At 36.9% G+C, this 25947-nt stretch overlaps 1 protein-coding gene and 1 long non-coding RNA gene across 2 annotated transcripts in view; one reads left to right on the top strand and one right to left on the bottom strand.

Annotated features, from left to right (window-relative positions):
• Positions 1-25947, top strand: part of LOC134211618 (cell adhesion molecule Dscam2) — a 401827-nt gene that overhangs the window by 299509 nt on the left and 76371 nt on the right. The window lies entirely within an intron of this gene.
• LOC134215869 (uncharacterized) lies at positions 23110-24090 on the bottom strand. The gene is made up of 4 exons (XR_009980342.1): positions 23953-24090; positions 23823-23889; positions 23697-23766; positions 23110-23614 (listed from the first exon to the last, which is right to left on the bottom strand). It is a non-coding gene; the product is annotated as an uncharacterized LOC134215869 (long non-coding RNA).

Raw genomic sequence — 25947 nt, forward strand, 5'->3', positions numbered from 1 at the left:
GGCAGCAGCGCAACTTCGTCAAAATGAATAGGATTTGAAAAGCGAAGAGATCGGTTTGGAGTTTGCGTTTGGTGCCACGACTGTCGGTTGGTTCCAGTGCAGTGAAAAGGACTGTAAAAAAAAGTTAGTGGAGTGGTGGTATCACAAAAATCTTAGAAATGGAGAATGGAGATCTTCGACAATAGTATCTACTTTTTTTTATTCAATGAATTGTCTCTTCTAGCGAATCAAAGATTTTTTTTTTGGCGATGTTTAACGACTCTCGACTCAAAAAATCGAAAAATCCAAAACGTAACGGCCGACTAGTTCAACCGAAATCGATTGCTATACTGTTTGCAAGTTTTCAATTGTAAATAATCATACATAATTTTTGTAACACATTTCTAACTGGTTGGGGGCCGGGGCCGTGTTACTCCCAGCACTGGTGAGACCCCCTTTAACAAGCCTCAGGGTCGGATCTACGCTCGTGACACTCCGCGATAGGAAAACATTCGAAGTTGTCTCGTGCCAAACTTCCACTTTTATTTTCAGTTACCAGTAGAATCTATTTTGTCTTTGACGTCCAACTTTCTTCCTCTATTCCTGCGTCCGTCCTCAAACACCGGACGACGCTTCCACTTTCTTACTTCTACCTTCTACCTTTTTCTTCTTTACTTCCTCACTTCTGTTTCTTCTTGGTTCATCGGGGCCCCGCGCACTGCTACTCCACTACCTGTAGACTCTTCGGTTTCTGCAGCTGGGTCAGGAATGGATTGCAACTTATTGCGAGTAAATCGGATAAGTACCAAAAAGTGTGTCTCACATTTTTGTACACACACACATACAGACATCATCTCAATTCGTCGAGCTGAGTCGATTGGTATATAACACTATGGGTCTCCGAGCCTTCTATAAAAAGTTCGGTTTTGGAGTGATCCTATAGCCTTTACGTATACTTTGTATACGAGAAAGGCAAAACGGTTAAAGTTAATATCGGGTTGACTATTCCTGGATCGAATAGTCCATCGAGGAACGGCTGAGATATTAACAATCAAAGTCTATCATATATTTACGTCTTTTTTTAGTTTTTCGCAATCGTAAAGTGTACCCCAATATGAAAAAAGTCTCACGTCAGAAAAATCAAATAACTCTTCCAGAGCCCTTTGATCGTGTAATCCGGAGCTATTGCGCATCATTAATAAGAACAATTACCCAGTAGTCTTTTAGAGCGCATGCATTTCATTCTGCAAGAACTAAATGAATATCGTAGTTCTTCATCGTAGATTGTGCATTCTAGATCTAAATTGGGTATCCAGTTATCCTTGCAAGCAAAGACGTAGGATTGCCAATCCAGAGATGGCGAGTTTTGATCATCGGTCCGGTCTAGGATGTTTTCAGGATGGTGACTCCCTGGGCATAGTGTATCCATTTTACTTATCACATAAGATACATACTCATGTAATGGCGGGTATAGAAAAGCTTTCAATTAACAACTGGGGGAATGTTAATAGAATACTTGAAAAGCAGGCCAAGTTCCAATCGGAGTGTAGAGCCATAGAAGAAGAAGAAGAAGTAGAAGAAGAAAAAGGTCCAAATTAATTATTTTCAATGTAACTTCATACATCTATATAATAAAAATGAAATGGTCTGTGTTCGTATCCGCATAACTCGGAAGTGGCTGGGCGAATTTTCTTCATTCCTTCGGCAGATATGTTCGTCATCCTTTCCGACGGGTTTATATGACATTTCCTCATGCGTAAATCACGAGTAGGGTTGAGTAAATCGTGAAAAACAAAAATAAAGATTCGTTTGGAAATTTCGCATGAGCAGTTCACGACGCGCATTTTCGCCTACTATGCAGGACAACGTCTGCCGGGTCAACTAGTTTTACATAAAACTATGTCAAAAGGTCGAAGGACAAAAGATCAAAAGGACAAAAGGTCAAAGGTCAACTGGTGGACGGACAAAAGATCAAAAGGACAAATAGTCGAAAGGACAAAAGGTCGAAAGGACGAAGGGTTAAGTTAAAAAGTTGAAAGGACCAAAGGTCGAAATGTCAACAGGTCAAAGGAAAAGAAGGTCAAAAAATAACTCGAATATAGGGTTAAAAGAAAAGAAGGCTGGAAAAAATAACTAGATCAGAAGGTCGAAAGGACAAAAGATCGAAGAGACAGAAGGTCGACGGAACAAATAGTCAAACAGACAGAGATTAGGGGTTTCTTTCTATTAATCATAGGCTGTTCTTACCAGTTCTGCCTTATATTTTAAACAGATGCTATTCTATTTTCGCTCAAAATCAATATTTTGCTTTCTAAAATCTATCTCTACAAATTTTGGGGCAACAATTTTTAATTAGCGATTTTATCAATTTCCAAAATATCAAATTCAAATAAGAGCCTGTTCACAAATTACGAAATGCAAATGTGGACGATTCTAGCCTAACGTAATTTGTTTATTTGTAATATATGTAACTAGTCGACCCGGCAGACGTTGTCCTGCATAGTAGGCGATTATGTGCGTTGTAAACACTGTCCATGGGAAATGTCCATACGAATTTTAATTTTATTATTTCACAATTTACTCAACCTTATTCATAATTTTCGCATGAGGAAATATCATATAAACCCGTCTGTGGTAACTGAACCAGCCGAATGCTGATGCAATTACCATCCAAAAGTGCACTGAACACTTTTCCCACAAATTCGCAACACAACCGTTGCTCTTCACTATATCCGACTAACTGACTGATTCATTTGGCTTCCCTTCTCTCGTTCGCAGTCCAGTCCAGTTCCGCTCATTTCCATTCTTATCCTCTTTCCTCTCTTTCACATCAAGAGAGTGACATTCCCAATGGAATGTATTTAGAACGCGTTCACGGTATTGTTTACCGAAATGCTGTTGAAGGGTCACACATCAGCACGGTGAGAAATATCTAAAGCATTATGCAAACTATTATTATTTCCTCAGCACTACCACACTTCCTCTCATCTCTACTCTCCAATAATATCAAATGAATACTCAAACAATCATTTATCAATAGTATAATCGTAAATAATCGTATAATAAATTCTATCTCTACATGGAAGAAACTACTGATCTTGATTGTGCCGTTATGGGTTAAGTATTCCAGGCTCAAGAAAACCAATCATGCATCAACTCTTCTACACGGAGTAAACTACTGATCTTGCAATGATATGGAAATGCTAATATCATCTTCCAAACTTGGACGTACATGTTCATGATAGCATTAGAGGCGAAAGTATAGAATTGATAGTTCCGTTAGGATACGGCAGGCATGAAGAATGTTTTTGTAGAAGTCGATTTGAAAGCGAGCGGAGGGCAATATTTGTGATGGCACATATCGCACGACCTTCCTTCTGCCAAGCTCCCGTATGAAGGGGGAGGGAAGAATATCAGTGAATATCAGTATTCAATTTCTACACGGAGCAACTACTGATCTTGGCCTTGCTGTCGTATGTTGATTTTCCAAGGCTCAAGAACATCAGTCAAGCATCAAAATTGCAGAAACGTTATGTCCTTATGTCAACCATATTTTACGTGTTCTAGCTCTACACGTATGTAGCCACTGGGCTTTTGTTTTTTGGTTCGGCTTTTTTTTTGGCTGTGTTGAGCTTTCCAGGTCAAAATCAAAACATACAACATACAATTCTTCAGACTTTATAGACTCTGAGATATTGTTCAAAACAACAGGCTCTTGCTATTCTGTGCCTTACAGCGAATGCATTTCAAACCAAACCAGTCATTAACATGATATTCTCTAAATTCTGTACAAGTTTGTAGGAGAAGGGAGTTCAAAAATATAAATATTTCAAGCTTTCTAACCCAACTGCTAGTCACGGAAACTATACTAGTCACTGGTAACGACGCAATCCTCAACATAATGGTTTTCAACCACTTTAGACAACTGCATCCCTCCAAGTAACCCAGATTCCGTGATATCTATTTCAATTGATTGTATGAGTTTCACTAATTAACCTTTCTTTACCTTTTTGCCAGCTCATCTGAACGAATTGAGAATGAGCCTTTTCAATGATTATCCTCAAAAATACTGCAGTTAAACAAAACGGCCGATCTCATTGTAATTAAAGCAATTAATTATCGACGAAAGAATGTTTAAGCGGGTGGAACTCAGAATGAACTGAATTATCTATATTTTGAACCTTGACCCAGAGCAAAACTTCAACAATCTAATTTGTCATGATATTTTAAACCCACATATATATTTTTAGCATCGCCACTAAAACGATATTTGACACATAACCCAATCATTAAAACAATGAATATTGGCCCGGTGCCAAAATAACAATTCTATTTTTCTCATATACGGACCATATCCAGTTAAATTGAGAGTTTTTTCGCCAATATTCAAATCTGAAACGGCCTTTTCATCAAATTCATCCCCAAGGAAAAATCCCCAATTACATTACCTACTACATATTGCATTAAATCTCCCAATTCCTAAGAAAAAAATCACCTTATCTTCAAAATAAACTCCCATAATCGTATCCAATCTTCAATTCACAATCTAGATATTTCGACTTTTAATTTTTGTTTAGTTTTTTTCTTTATTCAATTTCATGTTCTTCGATGTCTAAATTATCATCTAACTACATCATCTTCTATTCGCATTTTTATGTGCCATTTCTGTGTCAGACTCTCTTCCAGTTACAACTAACATTTATTTTTCGGTTTCTTTGCATCCTTTTTTCCACTTTCTTTTTTTCTTGTTCTGCTTCAGCGACAATTAGCCTTTTATGTTTTGCCAACCTTTTGTTTTTTTTTTCTTCAGCAACTTCCATCTATTTTTTCTCAGTTGCTATGCGTCATGTATTTTTTCACGCACTTTTCTTAGCCAATCTCGTCTTTACTGTAATTTATCTCTTTTTTTTTGCCATCTAACTTTTCTCATCAAGCAACTTCCATTTATTTTTTCCAAGTTGCTATGCGTCATGTATTTTTTTTCACGCACTTTTCTAAGCCAATCTCGTCTTTACTGTCATTTATCATTTTTATGTTTTTTTGCCATCCAACTTTTCTCATCCATTTTTTTTTACTATTTTATATGCAACTTCCATTTATTTTTTCTCAGTTGCTATGCGGCATGTATTTTTTCTACGCATTTGTTTCTCCAGCCAGATTCAGATATTTACTAACATTTATTTTTTTGTTCGTCCTTAAATTCATTTGTTTTATTTGCACGTCCATAAGGTTCACCGTGTTTTTTTTTTTTTTAAATTGCTCGAAACGCTTCTACCGACTGTGCCATGTGGTAATTGAACCAGCCGAATTCTGGTGCAATTACCACCCAAAAGTGCCCTGAACACTTTTCCCACAAATTCGCAACACAACCGTAGCCCTTTACTACATCCGACTAACTGACTGATTCGTTTGGCTTCCTTTCTCTCATTCGCAGTCCAGTCCAGTTCCGCTCATTTCCATTCTTATCCTCTTTCCTCTCTTTCACATCAAGAGAGTGACATTCCCAATGGAATGTATTTAGAACGCGTTCACGGTATTGTTTACCGAAATGCTGTTGAAGGGTCACACATCAGCACGGTGAGAAATATCTAAAGCATTATGCAAACTATTATTATTTCCTCAGCACTACCACAATTCCTCTCATCTCTACTCTCCAATAATATCAAATGAATACTCAAACAATCATTTATCAATAGTATAATCGTGCATACTTTTGCCGATTTCACCAGTTTGAAGAGTTATATGTGATTGTGATGTGCCCGATGGGTGCCGTCATGGGTTGAGTTTTCCAGGCTCAAGAAAATCAATCAAGCATCAAGATTATAAAATATTCAACAATGCCTTCTACCAATCCTATTGCGTAAGTTCTATCTCTACCCGGAAAAACTACTGATCTTTATTGTGCCGTTATGGGTTAAGCATTCCAGGCTTAAGAAAACCAATCATGCATCAACTCTTCTGCACGGAGGAAACTACTGATCTTGGTTTTGCAGTCAAGGGTTGAGTTTTCCAGGCTCAAAAATCAATCAAGCATCAAGATCATAACATTTTCATCAATGCCTTCTATCTATCGTATTGCACATATTCTATCTCTACACGGAAGAAACTACTGATCTTGATTGTGCCGTTATGGGTTAAGTAGGGTTTCTTACCCCATTCCCGGCCTAACATGCCTACGACTGCATTATTCAATTGATATTTATGACAGGAAGCAACTTTTCCTGAATTTTTTGGGCTGTATAATACTGCATTGGGGTTCACTTCTGCTTAAAAAATAGCTATTCGTGCTAAATATCGTTCAAAAAAGCTTTTATTTGATTTAAATTAACGAGGTGCAGCACTCATTTCAGTCATAGCGATTTCCATTCCGGCATATCATAAACCAGTTCCCGGCCTAAGCAAAATTTCACTCAATCTCTCAACATTTTTCTCTCATTCTCTCTCGGGACGGTAGAAAATGCGACGTAAACAAAAATATGCACGTTCCACGACAACAAGATGCCAGATGGTATCATTCATAATCATTTTTATTTGGTTGAGAAGATATATTTACTCATCCAAAATTTTACCAAATACTTAAAAACAATATTTTTTCACATTTTGAAATCGAGAAAATTATAAATAACATGATAGCGTCAACGTATTAGACAGTTCTCCTATTAACGATGAAGGGTCATTTTCATTCTCCTGGCCTTTTGGCAGCACGGTGCGGCTAGAAGTTTTTGGGCCGAGGTGATTTTTGTTCGGTTTGAGAATATATTTTTAAATCTACTCTAATTATGTTTAAATAAGTTCTAGCGATACGTTCAAGTGATTAGATTGAAGTGCGTGTGTTAAGCATTATGGTGTGCTGATTAAAAGCTTGAAGCAATGATTGTAACGAGCACTAGGACGATTTTCAGGTAGGTGTTTATTTGATGATACCGTTTTGTAAAAGTGGAAAGAATCACTCTGGCTCAGTGGTGTGGCATCGAAGAGCGAGATTTTGAAATCTACATTTTTATTTTCTACAATTGGATCAATTAGGAGTAAAACAAGTGATTGAAAAATATTGAGTATTGTGAAAAATAAATGGGAGACTTTTTAAAAATTATCAACCATAAACCTACGGCTTCCAAACAGTATAAATCATTAGTTTCCTGTGCAGTGAGCCGGGAACCGGATCCATAGGCCCAAGTAGTGATTTACCCTATTCCAGGCTCAAGAAACCCAATCATGCATCAACTCTTCTACACGGAGGAAACTACTGATCTTGGTTTTGACGTCATGGGTTGAGTTTTTCAGGCTCAAGAAAATCAATCAAGCATCAAGAAAATGAAATATTCAACAATGCCTTCTACCAATCCTATTGCATAAATTCTATCTCTACATGGAAGAAACTACTGATCTTGATTGTGCCGTTATGGGTTAAGTATTCCAGGCTCAAGAAAACCAATCATGCATCAACTCTTCTACACGGAGTAAACTACTGATCTTGCAATGATATGGAAATGCTAATATCATCTTCCAAACTTGGACGTACATGTTCATGATAGCATTAGAGGCGAAAGTATAGAATTGATAGTTCCGTTAGGATACGGCAGGCATGAAGAATGTTTTTGTAGAAGTCGATTTGAAAGCGAGCGGAGGGCAATATTTGTGATGGCACATATCGCACGACCTTCCTTCTGCCAAGCTCCCGTATGAAGGGGGAGGGAAGAATATCAGTGAATATCAGTATTCAATTTCTACACGGAGCAACTACTGATCTTGGCCTTGCTGTCGTATATTGATTTTCCAAGGCTCAAGAACATCAGTCAAGCATCAAAATTGCAGTAACGTTATGTCCTTATGGCAACAATATTTTACGTGTTCTAGCTCTACACGTAAGTAACACCTGGGCTTTCGTTTTTTTTTTCGTTCGGCTTTTTTTTCTTTTTTTTTAGCTGGGTTGAGTTTTCCAGGTCAAAACCAAAACATACAAAATACAATTCTTCAAACTTTATAGACTCTGAGATATTGTTCCAAACAACAGGCTCAGGCTTCTTGCGAATGCATTTCAAACCAAACCAGTCATTATTATGATATTCTCTAAATTCTGAACAAGTTTGTAGGAGAAGGAAGCTCAAAAATATAAATATTTCAAGCTTTCTAACCCAACTGCTAGTCACGGAAACTGCTAGTCACTGGAAACGACGCAATCCTCAACATAATGGTTTTCACTCGCTTTAGACAACTGCATCCTTCCAAGTAACACAGATTTTGTGATATCTATATCAATTGATTGTATGAGTTTCACTAATTAAATACGTTTCTTTACCTTCTTCCAGCTCATCTGAACGTATTGAGAATGAGCCTTTACAATGATTGTCCTCAAAAATACTGCAGTTAAACAAAACGGCCGATCTCATTGTAATTAAAGCAATTAATTATCGACGAAAGAATGTTTAAGCAGGTGGAACTCAGAATGAACTGAATTATCTATATTTTGAACCTTGACCCAGAGCAAAACTTCAACAATCTAATTTGTCATGATATTTTAAACCCACATATATATATTTTAGCATCGCCACTAAACCGATATTGGACACATAACCCGATCATTAAAACAATGAATATTGGCCCGGTGCCAAAATAACAATTCTATTTTCCTCACATACGGACCATATCCAGTTAAATTGAGAGTTTTTTTTCGCCAATATTCAAATCTGAAACGGCCTTTTCATCAAATTCATCCCCAAGGAAAATCCCCAATTACATTACCTACTACATATTGCATTAAATCTCCCAATTCCTAAGAAACAAATCACCTTATCTTCAAAATAAACTCCCATAATCGGATCCAATCTTCAATCCACAATCTAGATATTTCGACTTTTAATTTTGTTTAGTTTTTCTTTATTCAATTTCATGTTCTTCGATGTCTAAATTATCATCTAACTACATCATCTTCTATTCGCATTTTTATGTGCCATTTCTGTGTCAGACTCTCTTCCAGTTACAACTAACATTTATTTTTCGGTTTCTTTGCATCCTTTTTCCACTTTCTTTTTTCTTGTTCTGCTTCAGCGACAATTAGCCTTTATGTTTTGCCAACCTTTTGTTTTTTTTTTCTTCAGCAACTTCCATCTATTTTTTCTCAGTTGCTATGCGTCATGTATTTTTTTCACGCACTTTTCTTAGCCAATCTCGTCTTTACTGTCATTTATCTCTTTTTTTTTGCCATCTAACTTTTCTCATCAAGCAACTTCCATTTATTTTTTCCAAGTTGCTATGCGTCATGTATTTTTTACGCACTTTTCTAGCCAATCTCGTCTTTACTGTCATTTATCTCTTTTTTTGTTTTTTTCTTTGCCATCCAACTTTTCTCATCCATTTTTTTTTTTTACTATTTCATTTGCAACTTCCATTTATTTTTTTTCAGTTGCTTTGCGTCATGTATTTTTTCACGCATTTGTTTCTCCAGCCAGATTCAGCTATTTACTGACATTTATTTTTTGTTCGTCCTTAAATTCATTTGTTTTAGTTGCTGCACGTCCATAAGGTTCACCGTGTTTCTTTTTCTAAATTGCTCGAAACGCTTCTACCGACTGTGCCATGTGGTAACTGAACCAGCCGAATGCTGATGCAATTACCATCCAAAAGTGCACTGAACACTTTTCCCACAAATTCGCAACACAACCGTTGCTTTTCACTATATCCGACTAACTGACTGATTCATTTGGCTTCCCTTCTCTCGTTCGCAGTCCAGTCCAGTTCCGCTCATTTCCATTCTTATCCTCTTTCTTCTCTTTCACATCAAGAGAGTGGCATTCCCAATGGAAAGTATTTAGAACGCGTTCACGGTATTGTTTGCCGAAATGCTATTGGAGGGTCACACATCAGCACGGTGAGAAATATCTAAAACATTATGCAAACTATTATTATTTTCTCAGCACTACCACAATTCCTCTCACCTCTATTCTCCAATAATATCAAATGAATACTCATACAATCATTTATCAATAGTATAATCTGCATACTATTGCCGATTTCACCAGTTTGAAGAGTTATATGTGATTGTGATGTGCCCGATGGGTGCCGTCATGGGTTGAGTTTTCGAGGCTGAAGAAAATCAATCAAGCATCAAGATCATAAAATATTCAACAATGCCTTCTACCAATCCTATTGCATAATTTCTATCTCTACACGGAAGGAACTACTGATCTTAATCGTGCCGTTATGGGTTAAGTATTCCAGGCTTAAGAAAACCAATCATGCATCAACTCTTCTGCACGGAGGAAACTACTGATCTTAGTTTTGCCGTCAAGGGTTGAGTTTTCCTGGCTCAAAAAACAAATCAAGCATCAAGATCATAACATTTTCATCAATGCCTTCTATCTATCATATTGCACATATTATATCTCTACACGGAAGAAACTACTGATCCTGGTTTTGCCGTAATGGGTTAACTAGGGTTTCTTACCCCATTCCCGGCCTAACATGCGTACGACTGCATTATTCAATTGATATTCATGACAGGAAGCAACATGTCCTGAATTTTGTGGGCTGTATAATACTGCATTGGTGTTCACTTCTGCTTAAAAATAGCTATTCGTGCTAAATATCGTTCAAAAAAGCTTTTATTTGATTTAAATTAACGAGGTGCAGCACTCATTTCAGTCATAGCGATTTCCATTCCGGCATATCATAAAACCAGTTCCCGGCCTAAGCAAAATTTCACTCAATCTCTCAACATTTTTCTCTCATTCTCTCTCGGGACGGTAGAAAATGCGACGTAAACAAAAATATGCACGTTCCACGACAACAAGATGCCAGATGGTATCATTCATAATCATTTTTATTTGGTTGAGAAGATATATTTACTCATCCAAAATTTTACCAAATACTTAAAAACCTGAAAACCTTTTGAAATCGAGAAAATTATAAATAACATGATAGCGTCAACGTATTAGACAGTTTTCCTATTAACGATGAAGGGTCATTTTCATTCTCCTGGCCTTTTGGCAGCACGGTGCGGCTAGAAGTTTTTGGGCCGAGGTGATTGTTTGTTCGGTTTGAGAATATATTTTTAAATGTATTCTAATTATGTTTAAATAAGTTCTAGCGATACGTTCTAGTGATTAGATTGAAGTGCGTGTGTTAAGCATTAGGGTGTGCTGATTAAACGCTTGAAGCAATGATTGTAACGAGCACTAGGACGATTTTCAGGCAGGTGTTTATTTGATGATACCGTTTTGTAAAAGTGGAAAGAATCACTCTGGCTCAGTGGTGTGGCATCGAAGAGCGAGATTTTGAAATCTACATTTTTATTTTCTACAATTGGATCAATTAGGAGTAAAACAAGTGATTGAAAAATATTGAGAATTGTGAAAATAAATGGAGACTTTTAAAATTATCAACCATAAACCTACGGCTTCCAAACAGTATAAATCATTAGTTTCCTGTGCAGTGAGCCGGGAACCGGATCCATAGGCCCAAGTAGTGATTTACCCTATTCCAGGCTCAAGAAACCCAATCATGCATCAACTCTTCTACACGGAAGAAACTACTGATCCTGGTTTTGCCGTAATGGGTTGAGTTTAGCTCAAGAAAATCAATCAAGCATCAAGATAATGAAATATTCAACAATGCCTTCTACCAATCCTATTGCATAAATTCTATCTCTACATGGAAGAAACTACTGATCTTGATTGTGCCGTTATGGGTTAAGTATTCCAGGCTCAAGAAAACCAATCATGCATCAACTCTTCTACACGGAGTAAACTACTGATCTTGCAATGATATGGAAATGCTAATATCATCTTCCAAACTTGGACGTACATGTTCATGATAGCATTAGAGGCGAAAGTATAGAATTGATAGTTCCGTTAGGATACGGCAGGCATGAAGAATGTTTTTTGTAGAAGTCGATTTGAAAGCGAGCGGAGGGCAATATTTGTGATGGCACATATCGCACGACCTTCCTTCTGCCAAGCTCCCGTATGAAGGGGGAGGGAAGAATATCAGTGAATATCAGTATTCAATTTCTACACGGAGCAACTACTGATCTTGGCCTTGCTGTCGTATGTTGATTTTCCAAGGCTCAAGAACATCAGTCAAGCATCAAAATTGCAGTAACGTTATGTCCTTATGGCAACCATATTTTACGTGTTCTAGCTCTACACGTAAGTAGCACCTGGGCTTTTGTTTTTTCGTTCGGCTTTTTTTTTTAACTGGGTTGAGTTTTCCAGGTCAAAATCAAAACTTACAAAATACAATTCTTCAAACTTTATAGACTCTGAGATATTGTTCCAAACAACAGGCTCTTGCTATTCTGTGCCTTACAGCGAATGCATTTCAAACCAAACCAGTCATTAACATGATATTCTCTAAATTCTGAACAAGTTTGTAGGAGAAGGGAGTTCAAAAATATAAATATTTCAAGCTTTCTAACCCAACTGCTAGTCACGGAAACTGCTAGTCACTGGAAACGACGAAATCCTCAACATAATGGTTTTCACCCGCTTTAGACAACTGCATCCTTCCAAGTAACACAGATTTTGTGATATCTATTTCAATTGATTGTATGAGTTTCACTAATTAAATACCTTCCTTTACCTTTTTTCTAGCTCATCTGAACGTATTGAGAATGAGCCTTTGTCGATTGTCCTCAAAAATACTGCAGTTAAACAAAACGGCCGATCTCATTGTAATTAAAGCAATTAATTATCGACGAAAGAATGTTTAAGCGGTGGAACTCAGAATGAACTGAATTATCTATATTTTGAACCTTGACCCAGAGCAAAACTTCAACAATCTAATTTGTCATGATATTTTAAACCCACATATATATTTTTAGCATCGCCACTAAACCGATATTGGACACATAACCCGATCATTAAAACAATGAATATTGGCCCGGTGCCAAAATAACAATTCTATTTTCCTCACATACGGACCATATCCAGTTAAATTGAGAGTTTTTTTTCGCCAATATTCAAATCTGCAACGGCCACTTTCTCAACTTCATCCCCAAGGAAAAATCCCCAATTACATTACCTACTACATATTGCATTAAATCTCCCAATTCCTAAGAAACAAATCACCTTATCTTCAAAATAAACTCCCATAATCGGATCCAATCTTCAATTCACAATCTAGATATTTCGACTTTTAATTTTTGTTTAGTTTTTTTCTTTATTCAATTTCATGTTCTTCGATGTCTAAATTATCATCTAACTACATCATCTTCTATTCGCATTTTTATGTGCCATTTCTGTGTCAGACTCTCTTCCAGTTACAACTAACATTTATTTTTCGGTTTCTTTGCATCCTTTTTTCCACTTTCTTTTTTTCTTGTTCTGCTTCAGCGACAATTAGCCTTTTATGTTTTGCCAACCTTTTGTTTTTTTTTTCTTCAGCAACTTCCATCTATTTTTTCTCAGTTGCTATGCGTCATGTATTTTTTTCACGCACTTTTCTTAGCCAATCTCGTCTTTACTGTCATTTATCTCTTTTTTTTTGCCATCTAACTTTTCTCATCAAGCAACTTCCATTTATTTTTTCCAAGTTGCTATGCGTCATGTATTTTTTTACGCACTTTTCTAGCCAATCTCGTCTTTACTGTCATTTATCATTTTTATGTTTTTTTGCCATCTAACTTTTCTCTTCCTTTTTTTTTACTATTTCATATGCAACTTCCATTTATTTTTTCTCAGTTGCTATGCGGCATGTATTTTTTTCTACGCATTTGTTTCTCCAGCCAGATTCAGATATTTACTAACATTTATTTTTTGTTCGTCCTTAAATTCATTTGTTTTAGTTGCACGTCCATAAGGTTCACCGTGTTTCTTTTTTAAATTGCTCGAAACGCTTCTACCGACTGTGCCATGTGGTAACTGAACCAGCCGAATGCTAGTGCAATTACCATTCAAAAGTGCACTGAACACTTTTCCCACAAATTCGCAACACAACCGTTGCTCTTCACTATATCCGACTAACTGACTGATTCGTTTGGCTTCCCTTCTCTCGTTCGCAGTCCAGTCCAGTTCCGCTCATTTCCATTCTTATCCTCTTTTTTCTCTTTCACATCAAGAGAGTGACATTCCCAATGGAAAGTATTTAGAACGCGTTCATGGTATTGTTTACCGAAATGCTATTGGAGGGTCACACATCAGCACGGTGAGAAATATCTAAAGCATTATGCAAACTATTATTATTTTCTCAGCACTACCACAGTTCCTCTCACCTCTATTCTCCAATAATATCAAATGAATACTCAAACAATCATTTATCAATAGTATAATCGTGCATACTTTTGCCGATTTCACCAGTTTGAAGAGTTATATGTGATTGTGATGTGCCCGATGGGTGCCGTCATGGGTTGAGTTTTCCAGGCTCAAGAAAATCAATCAAGCATCAAGATTATAAAATATTCAACAATGCCTTCTACCAATCCTATTGCGTAAGTTCTATCTCTACATGGAAGAAACTACTGATCTTGATTGTGCCGTTATGGGTTAAGTATTCCAGGCTCAAGAAAACCAATCATGCATCAACTCTTCTACACGGAGGAAACTACTGATCTTGGTTTTGCCGTCATGGGTTGAGTTTTCCAGACTCAAGAAAATCAATCAAGCATCAAGATCATAACATTTTCATCAATGCCTTCTATCTATCGTATTGCACATATTCTATCTCTACACGGAAGAAACTACTGATCTTGATTGTGCCGTTATGGGTTAAGTAGGGTTTCTTACCCCATTCCCGGCCTAACATGCCTACGACTGCATTATTCAATTGATATTTATGACAGGAAGCAACTTTTCCTGAATTTTGTGGGCTGTATAATACTGCATTGGGGTTCACTTCTGCTTAAAAAATAGCTATTCGTGCTAAATATCGTTCAAAAAAGCTTTTATTTGATTTAAATTAACGAGGTGCAGCACTCATTTCAGTCATAGCGATTTCCATTCCGGCATATCATAAAACCAGTTCCCGGCCTAAGCAAAATTTCACTCAATCTCTCAACATTTTTCTCTCATTCTCTCTCGGGACGGTAGAAAATGCGACGTAAACAAAAATATGCACGTTCCACGACAACAAGATGCCAGATGGTATCATTCATAATCATTTTTATTTGGTTGAGAAGATATATTTACTCATCCAAAATTTTACCAAATACTTAAAAACAATATTTTTTCACATTTTGAAATCGAGAAAATTATAAATAACATGATAGCGTCAACGTATTAGACAGTTCTCCTATTAACGATGAAGGGTCATTTTCATTCTCCTGGCCTTTTGGCAGCACGGTGCGGCTAGAAGTTTTTGGGCCGAGGTGATTTTTGTTCGGTTTGAGAATATATTTTTAAATCTACTCTAATTATGTTTAAATAAGTTCTAGCGATACGTTCAAGTGATTAGATTGAAGTGCGTGTGTTAAGCATTATGGTGTGCTGATTAAAAGCTTGAAGCAATGATTGTAACGAGCACTAGGACGATTTTCAGGTAGGTGTTTATTTGATGATACCGTTTTGTAAAAGTGGAAAGAATCACTCTGGCTCAGTGGTGTGGCATCGAAGAGCGAGATTTTGAAATCTACATTTTTATTTTCTACAATTGGATCAATTAGGAGTAAAACAAGTGATTGAAAATATTGAGTATTGTGAAAATAAATGGGAGTATTTTTTTAAATTATCAACCATAAACCTACGGCTTCCAAACAGTATAAATCATTAGTTTTCTGTGCAGTGAGCTGGGAACCGGGTCCATAGGCCCAAGTAGTGATTTACCCTATTCCAGGCTCAAGAAACCCAATCATGCATCAACTCTTCTACTCGGAGGAAACTACTGATCTTGGTTTTGCCGTCATGGGTTGAGTTTTTCAGGCTCAAGAAAATCAATCAAGCATCAAGAAAATGAAATATTCAACAATGCCTTCTACCAATCCTATTGCATAAATTCTATCTCTACATGGAAGAAACTACTGATCTTGATTGTGCCGTTATGGGTTAAGTATTCCAGGCTCAAGAAAACCAATCATGCATCAACTCTTCTACACGGAGTAAACTACTGATCTTGCAATGATATGGAAATGCTAATATCATCTTCCAAACTTGGACGTACATGTTCATGATAGCATTAGAGGCGAAAGTATAGAATTGATAGTTCCGTTAGGATACGGCAGGCATGAAGAATGTTTTTGTAGAAGTCGATTTGAAAGCGAGCGGAGGGCAATATTTGTGATGGCACATATCGCACGACCTTCCTTCTGCCAAGCTCCCGTATGAAGGGGGAGGGAAGAATATCAGTGAATATCAGTATTCAATTTCTACACGGAGCAACTACTGATCTTGGCCTTGCTGTCGTATGTTGATTTTCCAAGGCTCAAGAACATCAGTCAAGCATCAAAATTGCAGAAACGTTATGTCCTTATGTCAACCATATTTTACATCTTCTAGCTCTACACGTATGTAGCCACTGGGCTTTTGTTTTTTCGTTCGGCTTTTTTTTTTTAACTGGGTTGAGTTTTCCAGGTCAAAATCAAAACTTACAAAATACAATTCTTCAAACTTTATAGACTCTGAGAGCACTCTTGCTATTCTGTGCCTTACAGCGAATGCATTTCAAACCAAACCAGTCATTATTATGATATTCTCTAAAGTCTGAACAAGTTTGTAGGAGAAGGAAGCTCAAAAATATAAATATTTCAAGCTTTCAAACCCAACTGCTAGTCACGGAAACTGCTAGTCACTGGAAACGACGAAATCCTCAACATAATGGTTTTCACCCGCTTTAGACAACTGCATCCTTCCAAGTAACACAGATTTTGTGATATCTATTTCAATTGATTGTATGAGTTTCACTAATTAACCTTTCTTTACCTTTTTGCCAGCTCATCTGAACGAATTGAGAATGAGCCTTTTCAATGATTATCCTCAAAAATACTGCAGTTAAACAAAACGGCCGATCTCATTGTAATTAAAGCAATTAATTATCGACGAAAGAATGTTTAAGCGGGTGGAACTCAGAATGAACTGAATTATCTATATTTTGAACCTTGACCCAGAGCAAAACTTCAACAATCTAATTTGTCATGATATTTTAAACCCACATATATATTTTTAGCATCGCCACTAAACCGATATTGGACACGTAACCCGATCATTAAAACAATGAATATTGGCCCGGTGCCAAAATAACAATTCTATTTTCCTCACATACGGACCATATCCAGTTAAATTGAGAGTTTTTTTTCGCCAATATTCAAATCTGAAACGGCCTTTTCATCAAATTCATCCCCAAGGAAAAATCCCCAATTACATTACCTACTACATATTGCATTAAATCTCCCAATTCCTAAGAAAAAAATCACCTTATCTTCAAAATAAACTCCCATAATCGGATCCAATCTTCAATCCACAATCTAGATCTTTCGACTTTTAATTTTTGTTCAGTTTTTTCTTTATTCAATTTCATGTTCTTCGATGTCTAAATTATCATCTAATTACATCATCTTCTATTCGCATTTTTATGTGCCATTTCTGTGTCAGACTTTCTTCCAGTTTCAACTAACATTTATTTTTCGGTTTCTTTGCATTCTTTTTTTCCACTTTTTTTTTCTTGTTCTGCTTAAACGACAATTAGCCTTTTATGTTTTGCCAACCTTTTGTTTTTTTTTTCTTCAGCAACTTCCATCTATTTTTTCTCAGTTGCTATGCGTCATGTATTTTTTCACGCACTTTTCTTAGCCCATCTCGTCTTTACTGTCATTTATCTCTTTTTTTTGCCATCTAACTTTTCTCATTTTTTTACTATTTCATAAGCAACTTCCATTTATTTTTTCTCAGTTGCTATGCGTCATGTAATTTTTTTTTCACGCACTTTTCTAAGCCAATCTCGTCTTTACTGTCATTTATCATTTTTATGTTTTTTTGCCATCTAACTTTTCTCATCCATTTTTTTTTTACTATTTCATATGCAACTTCCATTTATTTTTTCTCAGTTGCTATGCGTCATGTATTTTTTCACGCATTTGTTTCTCCAGCCAGATTCAGCTATTTACTGACATTTATTTTTTGTTCGTCCTTAAATTCATTTGTTTTTAGTTGCCGCACGTCCATAAGGCTCACCGTGTTTCTTTTTCTAAATTGCTCGAAACGCTTCTACCGACTGTGCCATGTGGTAACTGAACCAGCCGAATGCTGATGCAATTACCATCCAAAAGTGCACTGAACACTTTTCCCACAAATTCGCAACACAACCGTAGCCCTTTACTACATCCGACTAACTGACTGATTCGTTTGGCTTCCTTTCTCTCATTCGCAGTCTAGTCCAATTCCGCTCATTTCCATTCTTATTCTCTTTCCTCCTTTTCACATCAAGAGAGTGACATTACCAATAGAATGTATTTAGAACGCGTTCACGGTATTGTTTACCGAAACGCTATTGAAGGGCACGATGAGAAATATCTAAAGCATTATGCAAACTATTATTATTTCCTCAGCACTACCACACCGTCGGAAACGATAATGAACATATCTGCAGAATTAATGAAGAAAATCCATCCGGCCGTTTTCGAGTTATGCGAATACGAACACAGACCATTTTATTTTTATATATACAGATTTAAGTTTAAAAAAAATACTCCCGGATAAGACGATACATTCTTTTGAACACAAAGAAATTAAATTATTATCACTAGAATATGGTACGTTATGCCAAAAAATGGTATATTTACAATAACCATTTTGATGAAAATAAGTGAGGAACTAGTTTCAGCAACTACTTCCAAAGAGAAATTTTTTGAATGAAATATCATCAGGTGAAAAACCAATGAATATAATAATGCGCTACTCGAAAGAACATTGATTAATGATTAAAAAACGGAAAAAATCAACAATGAAATATTATTAGTGAAACACAAATAAACGTTAATGTGCAAAAGAGTGGTTAATTAACACTCGACGTTTTGTTTCTTTTTTTACGATTTCGACCTTTTATTCCATCTTACCTTTCAATCGTTCGACCTTATTACCCTTCGATCTTTCGACCTTTGAACTTTTGACTTTTGACCATTTGTCCTACAATAATCCGTTGACTGAAAAGGCGACTAACAGTAAAAGACATCATAAACAAAAAGCTCCACCAATAAGAAGTAAAAACAACGTCACAACTTCCTACAACAGCAAACACAACAACAATAACAACAACTCTACAGACAAACAGCTGCCCGTAATGGCAAAGCATCAATTTTCCGGAACCCCAGCATCTACAGACCACCCAATTGCAGCTTTCTCTCTTGCTGCAAAATCATCAGTTTAAAAAAAGGTGAAACGATAAACCCGGCCAAAAAAACAAAACCCACACCTCCACCAATCCTCAACCAACCGAGTGAACCAAATATCGGAAATCTGCCAAGCCTTCAGCAACAGCACCAGCAACAACAACAACAGCATCTACGACAACAACAAGAACAAAATCATCAACAACAAGAAATATATCAGCAACAACAACAACAACATGAAACACAACTACCGAATCCTGACAGCCAATTTGAGTTAGATCCGATGAGACCACCCATCGTCCGTCTGACTCAGCAATCCATCGAAGGAGACGGCCGTTTCCTTAAAGCCAGACTACGTGACCCGAGGATTATGAAGGTTGTCCGGTTGTTTTTGGCATACATGAAGGACCAGTCTGCTAATGTATGCGTCGAGGGAATGACTCCAACGAGCATCAGGATGCTCCTTGCATCTGAAGGACTGCCGACTTCACCAGAACATCTACATCAAATATTCATCCAAGTACATCAGGAATACGGAATTGGGCCAGCAGAAGCTGCAGCTGATCTACAGTCATACCGACAATACCTGTCCAGCGAGCGGACACATCGCCTGCAGCAACTACGGGAGAGCACAGCGAGGTACCACTCTCCTTCCCCAGGATATTTTCGCAAGTAAGGTCGCCTTCTTGGGCTGAAGAAAGTAGCACTATTTTATCGACCAACAGGGTAAATATTTCAACAACCAACGTACTTCCAACAAGTTCTTCATCAAAACAGAATGCGACTGAAGTTTTGATTTACTGTTAAAATTTCAATCGCATGAAAAGCCCAGCTAAAATGAAGGAAATTCATAATAACATCTTAAGCTCGTCCTTCTCGGTTATTTTGGCAACTGAAACCAGCTGGGATGAAAGCGTGAATAGTGAAGAACTTTTTGGAAGCAGCTTTAACGTATTCAGGGACGATCGCGATTTCTTAGAATCAAAAAAAAGTCTGGCGGTGGAGTTCTAATCGCAATCTCTAGCAATTTTGATTGATCAATTTGATCAATTTTTTCAATGTTTTGTAAATATTTCCTCCGTAAATTAAATGATTGCTTTTTTCATATTTTTAAAACGAGTACTGCTACGTGTAGATCGTTTGAGGCTATTGTTCTTGATTATTTGATAATTATAAAATTGTTTTAAAAATCTGTTTTGTCTAGTTTTTCGAATTTCCAATTTGGGGTAACTTTGATCATCAATCATTTCACTTTGTTACGTCTATAAAGCAAGCGTTTGTAAACGCCTTAAGGTAGGCAATTACTTTTGAAATCCTTATACTGAGGCGAAGCGTATTGATTGTTTCGAGTAAGGCATCATGACCGCTAGGTGAATTATCTGGTTTTTCAACAATAAAAATCAAAATTTTGAAACAAAAAATATGGATAAACAAAGAAAATAAGATTACTTATCACCCAATTGTAGGTACGATCTCAATTTTTTTGTTATTATGCTTGTTTTGAGTCCTTTTTTGGCAGCTTACTGTGAGTTAACAAAATGATGTTGATTTTATTTTTCAAACTATGGCAAAAAAAAAAGCAAATTCTAGTGGAGATTATATTATTCGGTAGCAAATTTAGTCAAGATTAAAATACCTAACTCATAATAAGTAATCGTAATAACAGAAAGTAATACTTTATTCATCTTTTGAAAATGGTTCAACTGATCAATGTTACCCCGCTGATCAATGTTCCCCCGGATTACGGTACCAAAAAATATAAGAACTTTGAGCATGTTTGGGTGAAATCTAACATTGCAGGAAAAACCCATGTTTTCTCCTCTGTGTATTTCCCACCGGAACATGCGCAAACAACATCTTATGAAAGTTGAAAACTGCAGAAGAAATTTTATCGGGACTTCCACCTGAAGTCAAAGTACATATTTACGGAGACTTTAACCAACGCACCGTTGACTTTATTCCGGATTCAGAGAACGAACAAATTCTACTTCCAGTCGCTGGGGAAAATGAAACACTTATGTTTATATTTGACAGAACTGCTAGCCTAGGACTTAACCAAATCAATCACATTAAAAATCAACAGAACTGTTACCTTGATCTCCTACTAACCAATATTCAAGAAGATTTCTGTGTGACTAAATCATTGAATCCCTTATGGAAAAACGAAACATTCCACACGGCAATCGAATACTCTGTGTTCGTTCATGAATATAAAAACCCAGCGACTGTGACTTTGAAGAAGTCCTTGAATACAACAAAGCAAACTATGACAACATAAGACATAAGCTAAGTAGATTTAACTGGAAGCAAATTTTAGAGAATGAAGGTAATATTGAATCTTCCGTTGATGTCTTTTATAACATTATTTTGATATTATTATTGACGTGGGACCTCGTCACGACGGAGCGGAAATTCAAAATATCCAGTTTGGTACAATAGGCAAATAAATATTTAAAGAATCGCAAACAAAAATTACATAAAACTTACAAGCTAGACAAGACGAATGAAAATTTGGAAAAATATTTGAACATCTGCGATCAATTAAAATTAGCAATTGATGTAGCATTTGAAGAACACAACACGAAAACAGAAAACGAAATAAAGTCATGTCCAAAGAACTTCTTCAATTACGTAAAATCAAAATTAAAATCAGACAATTTTCCGTCAACCATGTATTTAGACGAACGCGTCGGTAATTGCTCGGAAGATATCTGTAATCTTTTTGGAGATTTCTTCCAAGAAATATACACCACCTTTTCGGAACAAGATCGCGACTTAGATTTTTTTGCGCCTATCCCAGAATTCGCTAGGGATATCGGTGTTAATCGGTGTTAAGATGCATCTAAAGGCCCTGATCCTGATGGTATTCCACCGATATTTATGAAGAGTCTGGCTAAAGAGCTGACTGCACCTTTGTTTTGGCTCTTCAGATTGTCATTGGAATTCGGAAATTTTCCCAGGGTATGGAAAAGCTCCTATCTTGTGCCTATCTTCAAATCAGGCAAAAAATCTGACATTCGTAATTACCGTGGAATAGCCATTATCTCTTGCATTCCCAAACTTTTTGAATCCATTATCAATGAAAAATTATTTTCACAACTTAAAACAGAATTACGAATAAGCAGCATGGATTTTTCAAAGGTCGCTCTACCGCTACAAATTTAATAGAATTCATTGACTATTCTCTTAATGCAATGGATAATGGTAACTACGTGGAAGCTCTATACACTGACTTTAGCAAGGCGTTTGATCGTATTGACATTCCAATGTTACTCTTCAAATTGCAAAAAAATTGGAATTGAGCCGGGACTCCTTAGATGGCTTGAATCTTATCTCACAGACCGGCAACAAATAATAAAATTCAACGGAAAGAAATCCAATCCCATTCAAGTCACTTCAGGAGTTCCACAAGGCTCTCATCTTGGCCCTCTTTTATTTATGTTATATGTAAATGACATTACCTTCATTCTCAAAAATATAAAGATTTTAATTAATGCCGATGACATAAAGCTATTTATGGAAATAAAAAATGAAGACGACATATGAAACCCCCCTAGCTCGGGTACCTTAAGGTTAAGGATCTACAGGGTCGTTTATCATTAATTCTGAATTCACTATCCGTCTTTCTGTCAGCTGGTGTCACAAACGTGAACAGGAACCGATGGTAGAATCCTAGACAAACTGACGTGGAACATGTTAAGCGGAACACGGCGAATTAGCATGCATATTAAAAGGTGGTACTTAGAGAAACCTTCCATTCGACGGACTACCGGAACGACGAGGCTTGAATGCTCCTTTCAAGCACGGGAAAAACGAAACAAACGAGAACATTGTGGAAACGATAAGATACAGGGCTGATTCCTAAATAATGATCACAGAGGTTTTCCTTAATTACTATGTACAATATTTATTTGTGTGACGTCACATGTTTGGTTAGGGTACTTGCGCATAATTTGTATCGTTGCTGATGTTCGGGGTAGTTTTCAATTTGGCCGAGGAGTGGTACACTGGCTTTGGACGAGGAACGCTTCGAGGAACTGGGATTCGTCCGGGATTCGAAGGACGATTGAAATCTCAGACGGTTCCGGAAACGGGATGCCGTTCATGACACCGGATCGGGCTGGAAAATGATGGAAACATGGCGTCGCCGAGGCTTTCGTCGACGTCCAGAAAGTGGCTACTCTGATCCCACAAAATGGTGGACCACCGACGGTTCCGGAAAGCATTCCGAACCTGCTCCAAGGATACCGCCCTTGCGTGTTTCTTCCGCTGTTCCCCTGGCCACGACGCGCTTCACTCCAAGGTCTTGATTTCGCCGTAGGTTGGCCAATGGCCACTTGTCGAGCTTTACTGCCGAGTAGAAGAAAAAAGGCCCACTTCTTGGGCCTAAGCACACTATTAAACCCCTGTGTCTGTCGTTATGGCCTTTACACTTTTTAACACTTTTCTTTTATAATTGCGCATTTACCTTTTTCTTACAAGTTTCTCTGTTTAGTTTTAGTTTCACTTTTCAGATGCAGTATAGTAGAAACCTTTAGCTTTTAACAAATAATTAACATTAGGATAGGTTTTGATAATTACTAACACTACTAACCGTTTCAGTTTTTACAGATTAACACTAGTTTTAAGTTACTAACAAACTAGCTGTACAGGTGCTGAACCTATTTTAAGAAAATAACACTGAATTATACCATTTCCACAAAAACGAGGTATCACAATCTAACCTCAAAATCTTGGAGTATTCTACACACGCGCGCACTACTAATCGGTCCAGAATCACAAGCGAAAAGGAGCGCGTTTCCACATCAGAACCCTTCTTTTATAGGTAAATGCTGTTGCATTAAAAAACATTATGTGTGGACAATATTCGCGGCTAATGCACCCTATTCATCATCTCACATGCGCTCCATCTGTTTGTGGACGAGAAAGGGCCAAGTAAAGATTTGTCCCTTCCGTTCAAACTGGTCTACATATGTGTCAACCGCTGACAGTGACATTCTGGTATGAGATTACGGCACTCAATTGCTGAGAAATGTGAGAAATATATTGCTCACTGATTTCATTATGATTGCAATAGGGGTGTTTTAGGATTATTTTTAGGGATTTTGTTTATTTTTTTTATACTTGTGGTGGAGCTACAAGCTTCTAATGGAACCTAACGGTTACACATAATCATATTCCAGAATGAAATACACATGTTCTATACATGGTGCAGAAAAAGCCTATTGCAACTGAATGTTAAGAAATGCAACATAATATCATTCAGCAGAAAAAGAATAACACCAAATACACAAATTGTATTAGGGAACAATACTGTAGAAAGACACGAAAGAGTTAGGGATTTAGGAGTGATTTTAGATTCGAAACTAACTCTTGTTGATCACTATAACACAATCATCCACAAAGCTAATAATATGCTAGGCTTTATCAAGCGTTTTTGCTTCAACTTTCAGGATCCCTACACAATCAAAACACTATATATTTCATATGTACGATCTATACTGGAATATTGTAGCATTGTATGGTCGCCTTATACAACCACACATGAAGAAAGAATAAAGTCAGTACAAAAACAATTTCTATTATACGCTCTTCGTAAATTAGGTTGGACGTCATTTCCTCTTCCATCTTATGAAACACGTTGCATGCCTATAAATATACAAACTTTGAAAGAGCGTCGAGAATGTGCAACGGTTTCATTTGTTAACGATATAGTTTCTCAACGTGTTGATTCAACTGAAATTTTATCGAAATTTAACTTTACATACCTTCTCGGCTACTTCGACATAGAACATTATTTTTAACCAACCACTGCCGAACAAATTACGCTAAATTTGGGCCTCTCAACCGAATGATGGCTGTTTACAATCAACACTGCGAAACTATTGACTTAACAATGTCTTGGCATAACATTAGACAGTATTTCCAAAGAACAAACATTACAATTATACTATAGCATTACAAAAACAAACATGTATATGTATATGTACTAGTCTACGTTGGTTGACGAAATAAAATAAATAAATAAATAAATCGTAATACATATCTTTTGGTCTTTCGACCTTTTCTCCTTCGACCTTTTGTCCTTTTGACCTTTTGACACAGATTTTTTGTTTCGACTTTTTGTCCCATCGACCTTTTTACCTTTCGACCTACAACCAATCTTCCAACAAGTTTTGCACCGCCCAAACGTTGATTGATTTGGCAAAAATTCTGTTCAGATCATCAGGACATCAAATAGAGTAGAATAAGCGGACGGCCTATCAACATTTTTGAAATAAGTTTTTTTTCCATATTAATTTTAGCCACCATACAGTGTGTGTGTGTTGGAGAAAAGTTATCGAACAGAGCAATATAAACAATTATTGGAAGCCTATCTATAAATGTGAAAGCAGTTAAAAAGTGTCCCAAAGCAGCGATGCAACTACTCCCATTCTTGTTCTTTATCGTCGATAATCTTTTGCTGGCTCTAGGCTTGGAATAATTGGCTTCGCGGATGCTTATAAAATAGAATGAAGTAAGCACAGAGAAACAGACGTCTTGTTCAACACATGTTCTATCGTACGCCTTTTCAACGTTGGATTATTTTTTTTTGCTGGTTGTTGAACGGCCACCAATGGCGTTTCTCTCGATTTTGCTAGTGTTTGACGTGTGCACATTACCGCCATCTGGTTGCGGATTGTTTTATGTCTAATCGAACGCGAATTAAATCATGCAGC

The sequence above is a fragment of the Armigeres subalbatus genome, chromosome 2 (genome assembly GCF_024139115.2).
Source record: "Armigeres subalbatus isolate Guangzhou_Male chromosome 2, GZ_Asu_2, whole genome shotgun sequence".
Classification (NCBI taxonomy): domain Eukaryota; kingdom Metazoa; phylum Arthropoda; class Insecta; order Diptera; family Culicidae; genus Armigeres; species Armigeres subalbatus.